At 34.6% G+C, this 12977-nt stretch overlaps 1 long non-coding RNA gene across 1 annotated transcript; it reads right to left on the bottom strand.

The window, feature by feature from the left end:
- Positions 1-319: 319 nt before the first annotated feature.
- Positions 320-759, bottom strand: LOC131802236 (uncharacterized). The gene is made up of 2 exons (XR_009342108.1): positions 628-759; positions 320-564 (listed from the first exon to the last, which is right to left on the bottom strand). It is a non-coding gene; the product is annotated as an uncharacterized LOC131802236 (long non-coding RNA).
- Between the last annotated feature and the right edge of the window lie 12218 nt (positions 760-12977).

The following is a 12977-nucleotide window of genomic DNA, read 5'->3' as shown; positions in this document are numbered from 1 at the left end:
AGTTCGGCCCAGGTGAAGTAAGCTGATATTTTACTTGTTATATTTATTCCTCATTAATAGAAATATTATATTGGAGATACTACATATATTTTTATAAAAATATCTATTGAAGATATAGGAATTACAATATCTAAGACCCTTCATGTCATACGGACCTCATATTATATAACTCAAAGAGAGCGTAGGGAGAGTTCAATTGGGTAAAATCCTTGTACTTTGAAATCTTTATATCAGATAAACGTAAGGAGCGAAAATCTCCAATATCCTTATACCTCCCCCTAAAAGGCAGAATGAGATATACAGACCCAATCCGGCAAACTTGTTTTTAAAAAATGTTGAACTTTATTCAATTTATTTATGAAAAGAATATGTCTCAAATATTCTAAATTCTACGACATGCATTTCCAGAGCGACAGCATCCCGATGGGCAACGAATTACACTTTCTGGCCGTCTAACTGTGTGGCATATTTGCAGTGGTGGTCTTCCACCCGCAGCACAGAATACATGGCAAACTCTTGACCCGGCCGCAACACGTTCTATTCTACGGGGACATGTCCTCTGGGCTGAAGAAGAAGTTTGATAGAAATTTAATAAATTTTAATTCGAAATAGATAGGACTTAATTACCATTTGCCACCAACAAAATTGACGAGACAATTATTGCTATGATCGAAATATAAGTGGTTTTCATGTTGAATGCAGGTTGAAACAATTTTTTGGAATAAAGTTTGCGATTGTAATTTTCAGTTTATATAGCAATATATGATGTTTATCAGAAACATATGTTTTATAAAAATATATATTTGCAAAAATATAGCATTTACCTTTTAATAAATTGTAGCTTTATTTTGCATATTTATTTAGGTGATTTAATTGTAATGATCAAGGAAGTGTTTAAAGGAAGTATACTCAATTTTATTTGTAAAATGTATACGAAAATATCAATATATATTTATTGAAAACAGTTCTTATATTTTCATGACATTATTTATTATTGTATTTTTCCATATTGAAGATACATATTTGATATTCCCAAATAAAATGTATTGACACAGGTTTTAAATGTATGTTGCAATATATTAATGATGAAAAAGATGGAAAAATATTAATATTTTGGGCAAAAATTCCTAACGGAAATAGACCCTAGTGTCAGGAGTGTCTAAGAGCCATCGAGCGAAGTACCAGAATAAATGAATTGAATGTGATACATTTTGAATCTAGGTCTAGAGGTGTTACACAAACTTGACCACTTATCCAAAATTTTGATCATTTGCGGAGGGACTTCCAGAAGTGGCGTTGTTGTTGATGTTTGCGTCTCACCGATATCTGAAATAAATAAATAAAGAATTCCAGCAAATCTGATACCTACTGTGGTTTAAATGATAGCTTAATATCATCGTAGCTCTTATAATTTCAGACCTCCGAGATACGTCTTTTATTTACTCGTGTATGATGTGTTGTGATCAGAGCTGCCATTTTTGCCATTTACCGGCATTTTGGCGATCTTTCACATTAAAAATGAGAAATGCCGATTTTCCGATTTTTGCCTCAAAAATGACGATATTCTAACGATCGACAAAAATCGTCTAACATTTTAAGTAATATCATAAAACAGGACGTTGTAAGTGATAATATTCATAAAACAACACGTTCTAAGAGATAACATTTATTTAACTGACTTTATGGACACCACTTGTATACCCTCAGTTAATGCCTAGTCGAAATAATAGGCACTTTATTTCACTATTTCACAAATAACAATAGATCTCTTTGGACCAAATTCGTTTCAGGGCATTTGGAGTCGATCTAGCGATGTCCGTCCGTCCGTCTGTCTGTCTATATGTCTGGCTGGCTGGTGCGAACGATAACTCTCGAATTCGGTCCAAACTTGGTACATTGTAATATTTTTGTCAAACTTACATCGAGTTTGGAGATGGCTAATATCGGTCCACTCCTTCTGATACCTCCCCCACAAAAGGTCGCAATTTTCAACAAAAATATTTTACTGCACAGAAAGAGAAAGGATAATCCAATTTTGCTCCAACTTTGCAAATCCTAATATTTGCATCAGTGCTAGGTCAGGTTCACTCCACCAAGTACCTCCCCAAAAAGGGACAACATGTTGTATAATTACATCTCTTATAAAATGTGATGTGAAAGTCCGATTATCTTTAAATTTCACATATCCCAATATTTTTATCAACCCAAGGTCTGTGAAAATGGGTCGAATATTAAAAAAAAATTATTTTCTGCACAGAAAGACAACATTAAGCCGATTATGCTCCAACTTTGCAAATGCTAATACTTTCGTCAGTTCTAGGTCAGGTGCGAAAATGTATAATATCGGTCCACTCCAAAAGGGTCAAAATTTTGAATAATAACAACTCTGAAAAATGTGATGTAAGTGTCCTATGGTCTTCATATTTCACACATCCAAATAATTTTATTAACCCAAGGTCCGGTGTTAATATGGAATACATCGGTCTACTCCTTCTGGTACCTCACCCACAAAAGGTCGAAACTCCCTACAAAGTCTCATCATTTTGAATATCAATGGAGGTCATAAAACGCGAAATTAGCACCAGATTCTCATTATATTTCACACATCCCATTATTTCTACAAACAAAAGATCTGTTGTGAAGATGGGATACATTGGTCCACTCCTTCTGGTACCTCCCCCACAAAATTTCAAAAGTTTGAATATCCATCCATCCAGCGAAATTAACATCCGATTCCACTCAAGACTTGGTACGTTCAATATTTCTATAAAAACAAGATCTGTTATTAAGATGGTAGAGATCGCACCATTACTTCTGGTACCTCCCCCACCTAGGTTGCAAAGAAAGGGAAATAAACATCAAACTCCCTTCAAATTTCGAACATACAAACATTTTTTCTAACATAAGATCTGTTGTAAAGTTGATATATGTCTACGTCTGGTACCTAACCCCCAAAGGGTCACAATTTTCAATGCTTTTATCTGTCATAACTTGCGAAAGAAGTCAGCGATTCTTTACAACTTGCTATATCTATGTAATATATGCGCACACTCTTAACATTTTCAAAAAATTAGCACGTACCTCATATAAAGTGAAGGAAGTAACCCATGCAGTCAAAAACTGACGCGTCGCAATATTTATATCATCCGATTCGAAATGGACAATATTGGCCATTCCTTCCAGACCTACTCCATAGGGTCAACAATTTCAATAATCATAACAGAAGTCAAAATATATTTAAATAATCGAACATTGGCTGAGAGTATACATCTGTCGACAAAACGACTAATATTTTCTAACTTATTTTTAAAACACTTTAAGGTTTTAGGTTATTATAAGGAAATTATTATACCCAATGTTCATATATTCATTTATTAATTTATTTGTATTTCCGTTTATTAATTTGAAATAAAATAAAAAAGCACATTCATTTTTTTTATACTTCCTTGTCCATGACAATCACACCAACTGAATAAATATTCCAATAGGTTATTGCAATTTAAAATAAATTAAATATAAAATATATTTTTTCACAATTAACCTTCAAAATTCATATTTCTGATGGCGGCAAAGCAGTGCTATATATAATAAAAGAATTGCAAAGCAGTGTATCATTCCTCAGAAACTTATCAGCTTATCTTCAACATGGCAGCCAATTGGCTTTCGATCATAGCAATAATTGTTTCGTCCATTTTACTGCTGACAAATGGTAATTACAGATTTTCGATTTTTGGTATAAAATTTAACTAGATAATTTCTTACAGCCCAAAGAACTTGTCCTCGAAGAACCGAACGTGTTCCGGCAGGTGCAAGAGTTTGTCATGTCTTGTGTGCTGCTGGTGGCAAGCCACCAATTAACTTGTGTCAAACAGTTCCACGACCAGGCCTTGTAATAAGCTGCCCGCCGGGATGTTGCCGCACAGGAAATCGTTGCAGGAGAGTTTAAGAAAACTGCATTATATAAAAAATCAAATTTTAACAAATATTGCAACTATTTAACTATAAGGAAAATGAATTTATAAAATATAAGAAATAAATAGAAAAATATATTACCTTAATATGGGTATGATCTGATATGATTTGATCTAGAGGAATTTCTTTGTATATAGTTTATTCTTTAAAGCCAACGTTTTTCAATCTACATTATTAAACAGGGAAGGAAAATAGATCTTTACCAAATTTGGCATGCTAGCTTCTGGACTCAATTCGGTCGCATGTGCCAAATTCCATCCCATTTGGGCAAATATTAGACGTTTGGTGCTCTATGGGAGCTATATCCAAATCTGAACCGATCTCGATAAAATTTAGCAAAGGTATTTCTGAGCTGTATTTGATATATTTCCCCAAATATTGTTGTTACAGAGTACATATTGCGGCTGCGGAAGACAAAAATAACAAATCGGATGAACAATATGTATGGGAGCTATAGCTATATCTGAAATGATTTCGATCAAATTTGGCATACTTATTTTCAGGCCTAATTTGATTGTATGTGCAAAATGCCATACTATTCCATTCCATACTGATATTACACGTTTGGTGCACAATAAAAGACAAATCGGACGAAGATATATATGGGAGCTATATCTAAATTTTGACCGACTATCTTAAATTTCAATAGGGTTCGTCCTTGGGCCAAACAAATGAGTTGTGCAAAATTTCATCTGGATAGAGCCATGTACTTTGTTTACAAAAATACATGGACAGACGGACGGACGGACAAGCATAAATCAACTCAGAATGTGATTCTATGCAGATCATCAAAAGGGACTATGGGTCTATCTCGTTTCCTTTTGCCTGTTACAAACAAATGCACAAAGACATAATACCCTGACCACCTTGTGGCGTATGGTACAAAAATCATTGAGGTGATAATCAAATGAGAATGAAGATTGTCTACCGATTTATACTACATTTATGAGTAATATCCATTTTGACATTGATGAGGGAGGTACGAAAAAATGGGTGGATATTTTCCATTTTGTCACCTAATATAAGATTTATAAAAGTATCATGTTCAGTTCCCATAATATAAATGATTTTTTAATTGGAACATGTTGAACTCTTGTGTAGGTGGTATCAAAAGGAGTCGATCCATATTTGCAAATGATCTAAAATTTTCATAAAATTTGAAGATAATAATCCGAGGGAAAGATATAAGAAGGTGTGGGTCGCTATTGTCTATTTTTACAAGATTTATACAAAGATTCAATAGTACGAAGTTTTAGTCAACCTACCTACAGCTTTCGACAAAAGATATACATTTTGAATATTTTGAAGTTTTTATGAAGTTAGCAAAAGGAGTGAAGCGATATTGGCCCGTCCTTCAATATACTATATGTGTTGGGTAATAACCTACAAAATCGAATATTCTAATCGAGAATTATTATTAAATACAGGGTCAGATGAAATAACTGCAACCAACTTCAGACTGCTGTCATTTCTAAGACACTCGTCCGACTGCTGTTAAAGTTATTCCAGTGACAGCTGATTATATTGTTGACAAGCGTACAAAAGCATTTTGGAGAGATTTTTTCAGAAAAAAGTTATCCGTGATGGAATTCAAGCGTGATAGTGTGATTTCTATATATTTGGCTGGAAAACCACAAGTGGCTATCGTTAGAGCACTCCAGCATTTATATGTAAATAACTAGTACTGATAGCCCGACGTCAAGGAAGAGGACGGAAGAAAACAGCAACATCAGTAGAAATGGTTCGAAAAGTAATGAAGCGACTTGATCGAAACTCGAGTCGCATTGCCCGAAAAATGGCTCGTGAGCTGAACATATCGCAATATTCCATTCGGCAAATATTGAAAAATGAGGTCGGTGTAAAGCCATTGAAATTGCAAAAAGTGCAAAGAGCTAAAGAGTTGCTTCGCTTGGCCGAAAATGGTGAACTGCCGAATTCGGGTTTCTCCGATGAGAAAACATTCGTTGTCCAGCAGTTTGTTAACAAACAAAATGATCGTGTTTACTTGCAAAAGAGGTCAGCTGAAAATGTGTACCTTCGGTTGGCCACTAGAACCCAAGCGCCGGCCATGGTGATGGTGTGGGCCGCCATAACAGTCGATGGTGGCTCTCCGCTCGTATTAATCGACCGTGGCATCAGAATAAATGTCGAATTTTAAATGAAATAAAAATAAAATAAAAATAAAATATTCTGGTAGAATGGTTACAAAATGAGGCTCCTCGCTACATTTCCAGCGCACAATGGCCACAAAAATCTCCGGATACCAATCCGTTGGACTATTGTGTCTGGAGTATTTTGGAGAGCAAGGTTGGCACTAAAAAATACTAAAGTGTCGACCACCTCAAGCAAGCGCTTTGCCAATAATGGGCCAAAATACCGCAGAGCAACATTCGGGCAGCGGGTGACGGTTTCATTGGCCGTTTGAAGGCCATAATTCGTGCCAAAGAAGACAAATTCGAACAAATCTAAACTTATCTAAAATTTGATGATATTTCCAACTTTTTTTGCTTTCATTCAATAAAATGTTAAAAATAAATTTAAAATTATGGCGTTTGACTTTGTTGCAGTTTTTTTTATCTCGTCCTGTATGGATAAAGGGGCTTAAATTTGTTAAACATGAATATAGTCGGCCCAGCCCGTCTTTGGACCTTTCCTTAGATATGACTATTTTTATTTATTTATTTATATATTTATTTATTTATTTTTTATTTTTTTTTTTTTTGAATTTCAATTCTTGTGGACAAGGTTCCCAAAAGGGGTAGACAGAGATATTGGCAGTACAAATATTGCGGCAAAACAAAACAAGCTAATATGTCCAATAAATACATGTCTGCCATTTATTCAATTTATTAATTAAAAGTTAAAGAATATTTCAAATTTTTTTTTAAATTCTCCAACATACATTGCCGGAGCGACAGCATCCCAATGGGCAACGTATAACACTTTCCGGTCTCCTAACTGTGTGACACATTTGCAGTTGCGGTCTTCCACCGGCAGCACAGAGCACATGGCAAACTCTTGACCCGGTCGCAACATGTTCTATTCTTCGGGGGCATTTCCTTTGAGCTGATAATGAAAATTGAAAAAAACCTATATTTTATATAAATAATCGGGAGGCTTGAATTACCATTTGCAACCAACAAAATTGACGAGAAAATTATTGCTATGATCGAAATAAAATTGATTTTCATGTTGAATGTAGGTTGATATGATATTTTGGAATATCGTTTTCCATTGCGCTCTTCAGTTTAAATAATAATTAGAAACAGAAGTTTTTTATTAATGTTTTGTACTTATGTAAATATACATTTTTAAAATTAATTTTAGCTTGGGTCTGCATATTTATTTAGGTGACTTAATTGTTAAGATCAAGGAAATGTTCAAAAAAAGGAAATAAGAAATAATAATAAAATCCACTAAAAAAACTGTTAAAATCTTAAAAATACCGAATGTAGCCGTATATTAGGGTCTATACAACGACGTGGACCTGCATAGGCAACTTTTGTCATAAGCTATTATAATATTGAAATGTTTAACTTAAAAAAAACTGTTTATGATGTAGCTTAAATAAATAAAATACCGAATATAGGGAGGTACAATACGTTGACCTGCACAGACAATTTTCTGACATAGGCTGTAGTATCCATTACTTACTTCAAATACAAAATTGAAATAATTAAGGTAAATTATGTCGCTAAAATCATCCAAATACCGAATATCGAGAGGTACCGTTATATGGGGCTCTACGAAGACGTGAACCTACATGACCGATTTTCTGTCTTAGGCTGTAGTCTCCATTACGAACTTCAATTGCGAAATTTGAAACAATTCCGGTAAATAATGTCGCTAAAATCATCAAATTACCGAATATCGGGAGGTGCCGTTATATGGAGTCTATACGAAGACGTGGATCTGCATGGCCCATTTCCTGTCTGAGGCTGTAGTATCCATTACGAACATCAAATACCAAATTTGAAACAATTCCGGAAAATAATGTCGCTAAAATCATCAAAATACCGAATACGCGGGGGGTACAGTTATATGGGGGCTATACGAAGACGTGGACCTGCATAGACAATTTTCTGTCAAAGGCTGTAATATCCATTACGAACATCAAATACCAAATTTGAAACAATTTCGGTGAATAAATTCGCTAAAACAATCAAATTACCGAATATCGGGAGGTACCGTTATATGAGGGCTATACCAAAACGTGGACCTACATTCCCCATTTTCATGCCCCATTTCCAAAAGACGTCTGCAGGTCTTTTGGTATTGAAAATGGGGCATGTAGATCCACGTTTTGGTATACATTTGAGTAAAATTTTATAAATCTACTTCAATTCGTTCGGAAGCTAATGTGATTTCCACAGACGGACAGACGGACGGACATCGCTAAATCGACGTAGAATTTTATGCTGATCAAGAATTGTATTTCGAAGTGTTACACACGAAATGACAAACTTAATATACCCTCCATACTATGGTGGAGGGTATAATACTCTTGAGTTATGAGGCCCATTACCATCTTAGCGGTTACGTAAATAAGCAAAATTTTCGCTGAAAATCCTCGTGTAACCCACGAAGAGCCATTACATGCTCAAAGTCACTGTATGGTGTGCTGTTTTCGTTGGAGGAGTCATCGGACCTTTTTTCTTCTAAGACGTCGCGGACCACACGGTTGCTGTAAATGGTGAGTTCTACAAAGCAATGATCAACGACTTATTTTTGCCGCAACTTAATGAGTTTGGATTCTGAAAACATATGGTTCCACAAGGACGGTGCAACGACACACACTACAGGTGACACAATCAGTATGCTGAAGGATGCATTTTCCGGGCGCCTAATCTCCCGCTCTAGACTTCTCTTTGTTGGGCTTTTTGAAGTCGCGGGTTTATGTCAAAAAGCCTCAGACTCTTTCAGCTTTTAAAGACAATATTCGTCAATAACGTGGGGGCTCCAATGACAATAAACTGTTGAGACTTAAATATAAAATCGGATGAAACATATATATATATATGACAGTTATAGCTATATCTGAACCTACTTTATACCGCTCTTTGAGGAATTGACCCATATATACGAATTAAATAAATGAGTAGTGATTAGGGCATAACGTTTTATTTAAATAAATTTTATTTCAATTTTTCACATTTCAAAGAATATCTGGAAATGTCCCAATTTTGCGGCATCTTTGGAGCGTGTCATCACGGCAATAATTTTCTCGAAAATTACACACGCATCGAGGCTGTGATATGTTACGACAATTTAAGAATCTCAATTGTTCAGCTGGTCCACAATCAAATTCACACGCTTGGGTATTTTGCGATGCAATTTCACCACGTAATGAGGAGCAGACTGATGTAGGAGGTCGAATTTTTAGAAATACTAAAAATAAATTTTATTAAATTTTATTATTTTAAAAACCGTTGAGCTTACATGGATCTGCTGTTGCGGATATTATTTTCAGCAAAAAGAGTAGTAGCATTTCCAAGAAATTCATTGTGGTTACTGCTAAAGAATTGCTATTTTTATCAATTTTGTGGTGTTGATGACTTGTGTTTCTTTCCGTCATTATTTCCATTTGGCACTTGTCAGGTGTTTAACCCAAGTGTATAAACAATTATTGCTAAAATCTTTACAATAATATTTCGAAGGGGTTGTAGCATTACAACAATAATAAGCCAGGACTATGCAGGAAAAAAATGTTGAGAAATTTTAAAATCTGAAATAAATCGATGATACCTTTTGTATGAGTACCATACCTAAACGTGTACCAATGTTAATTTGTTCTGTGTATAAACAAGTTAAAAAGTAACAGTCAGTTTTTAAAGGGGGTTATATAGGTCCATATAACGGTACTGGCAGGTTTAAAGAGCTTTGCTATAAGTATGTAAGTGTCAATGTTTTGGAATATAATAGGGAGGCACCGTATGTTCGGTACTTGAATAATTTTAAACACATTTTTCACACGAAAATTTTCAAATTTGATAGATGAGGATACTACATCCTAGGACACGTCTTCTTATAGCCCCCAGCCTCAATGTCGGTATATTTAAATATATTTTGATTATTCAAAAATTTTACACATTATGGGATGGATTCGAAAGAAACGACCTATATTATTCAACTAGGGTCTGACCTAAGTCCCATGCAAATGTTACAATGTCCCAGATTTGGACTATTTCAATAATTTCCTACACTTTATATGAGGTACGTGATCAAAATGAACTCCACATCTCTTGTTGAAATATTAATTTCGATATAATAATTTTGAAAAGAATCCCAGACTTTTTTGTCCTTTGTCCCTTGTGAGGAGGGGTGGCCCCTTCATCTTTACACCATATTTAACGTTAGTGCAAATACTGGGATGTCTAAAATTTGAGGAGAATTGTATGCTTATTTCTCATTCCATGAGCGTTTTGGCTGTTTAAAGTTTCGACCATTTGTGGGCGATGTACCAGCAGGAGTGGATCGATGTTGCCCATATCCGAAAATGAACTAAGTTTGATAATAATATTACGATGTACCAAGTTTGCACCAAATCGGATGCACACTTCGGGAGTTATCGCCACGTACCAGCCAGCCAGAAAGACGGACGGCAAGGTTGGCACTAAAAAATACCAATGTGTCGATTAACTCAAGTTAGAGCTTCACCGGGAATGGGCTAAAGTACCGCAGACCAACATTCGGGCAGCGTGTGACGGTTTCTTAGGCCGTTTGAAGGCCATAATTCGTGCCAAAGGTGACCAATTCGAACAAATCTAAACTTATTCTAAAATTTGATGCTATTTACGACATTTTTTGCTTTCATTCAATAAAATTTAGAAAGAAAAATATAAAAATTATGGCTTTGAACTTTGTTGCAGTTTTTTATCTCACCTGGTATCTGGTATAAAAAACGACTTTTGATATAAGATTTAAGTTGGAGAAGTAGGGCAGAGATAAGGAGGAGGTTTTGAATATATGTACTAGGTGTAAGACTGTAGTAAGTGGTACTAAATTTTGTACAATTCGGGTTTATGTGAAAGAAATAAGCTGGAATTGTGAAATGTTGACATTGGGTTCACAAATCTTGTGTAGGGTCGAGATTTGATGAAATATGAACTAAAAAAATACGATAAGTACAAAATGGTACTAAATTTGGTGTGTAAAGAATGGATAGAGTTGGAAACCTGAAATTTAGTATTGGGGTATTTTTTTTTTTTATTTTTGAGGAGGTGTTAAGATATGAACGTGGTTTTGAAAATATTTCCCAAAAGTATGAAAAGTACTAAATGGTATTAGATTTGGTATTTAGAGAAGCGATTAAGTTGAAAATCTGAAATTCGGATTGAGCTTCGTTGATAATTTGTAGGAAAGACTAACCAGTGGGTTTTTGGATATTTGAATAATAAGCGACCCAAAAGTACAGAATACAGATATAATCTTGCAATTTTAGTAAGATTCGGAAAGTAGAGTTTATATAAGAAGGTGTTTTGGAAATGTGATAAATTGAAGAACTGTACAAAATGGTTCTACAATTTGACATAATTTGGTTTTGGGTGAATGAATGGACATGGAATTTTGAAATTTTGGTATTGGTTAATTTATATTGGATAAAATATAGAAGTAGTTTTGAAAATGCATACTACAAAGATACGAAAAGTACCAAATGGTTCTAAATTTGATATTGGATGAACGGATAGTGATTGAAATCTGAAATTTGTCATTAGGGCCACTATTCATTTGTAGAGTTGAGATTGTGAGGTGGTTTTGGAGATACGTACTAAAGAAGTAGGAAAAGTACCAAATGGTACTAAATTTGGTATTTGGAAAGAAACAGTGAACGGTTAATGCCTATAATCTGAAATTTGACATTAGGTTCCCTATTCGTGTGTAGGATTGAGATTTGAAAGTAGTTTTAAAAATATGTGCTAAAGAAGTACGAAAAGACCAAATCGTACTAAATTTGGTATTTAGGAAAGAAATGGAAGTGGAAATCTAAAAAAATGTATTAGGATCACTTTTCGTTCCGTGGGGTTAAAGCATGGATGTGAAAATTCGTATTTGAAGGGTACGAAAAGTCCAGGAGGAACTAAATGTGGTACCATTATACAATGGTACAATAAATGGATATCGTTCTAGAAATGCGTGCGATAAGTGTACAGGAAATATTTGGTACAAAATTTAGTATAAAGTGTACGAAAAATGCTAGAATTGGTATTGGTATTTATAGGGATCACTATGCAGGTGGATTTGAAAATGCGCACTATCAAAAAGTACTAATTTGTAACAAATTTGCTATAAAGTGCAGGAAAACAGCCGGATAGATATTTTTGATTTCAGGATTATTGTGAGAGAATACCATTCAAGTAACGAGTTGGATTTGAAAATATATACTTTATAGTGTGTGAAAAGTACTAAATGGTACTTAATTTGGTATATATTTGGTAGTATGATCACTTTAAGTGTATAGCGTTCAGCTAGGAAAGGGGATTTGAAAATCCGTGCTGTATATTGTAGGAAAAGTGCTAAATGGTACTAAATTTGGTATAAAGTATAGGAAAAGTGAATCTGTTTCTATACTGGGATTACTGTGAGCCATTTGGCGGTAAATAAGGAGCATGATTTGGAAATCCGTACTGTATCGTGTACGCAAAGTACAAAGTGGTACTTAATTTGTTATAAAGCGTAGGTAAAGTGCTAATATTGTACATTTTGGTATAAGGATCACTGTGAGTGTATAGCGTTCCGATAAGGAAGTTGATTTGGAAGTGAGTACTATAATGTGTACGAAAAGTACTAAATGTTACTAAATTTGGTATAGAGTGTGGGAATATAGGTGGAATTATGAATTTTGGTTATGGTCACGGCGGATGTATAGGATTACGACAATGCGGTATTTGTAGAAAGGCATACCGTATAATGTATGCAAAGTACTAAATTTGGCATAGAGTATAGAAATAAAGGTGAAGTAATGATGGTATAAAATACAGGGATAGGACTGGAATCAGACATTCGCT

The sequence above is a fragment of the Musca domestica genome, unplaced genomic scaffold (genome assembly GCF_030504385.1).
Source record: "Musca domestica strain aabys unplaced genomic scaffold, Musca_domestica.polishedcontigs.V.1.1 2, whole genome shotgun sequence".
Lineage (NCBI taxonomy): Eukaryota > Metazoa > Arthropoda > Insecta > Diptera > Muscidae > Musca > Musca domestica.
The sequence above is the reverse complement of the archived record's forward strand: the minus strand, read 5'-3'. Positions and strand labels throughout refer to the sequence as shown.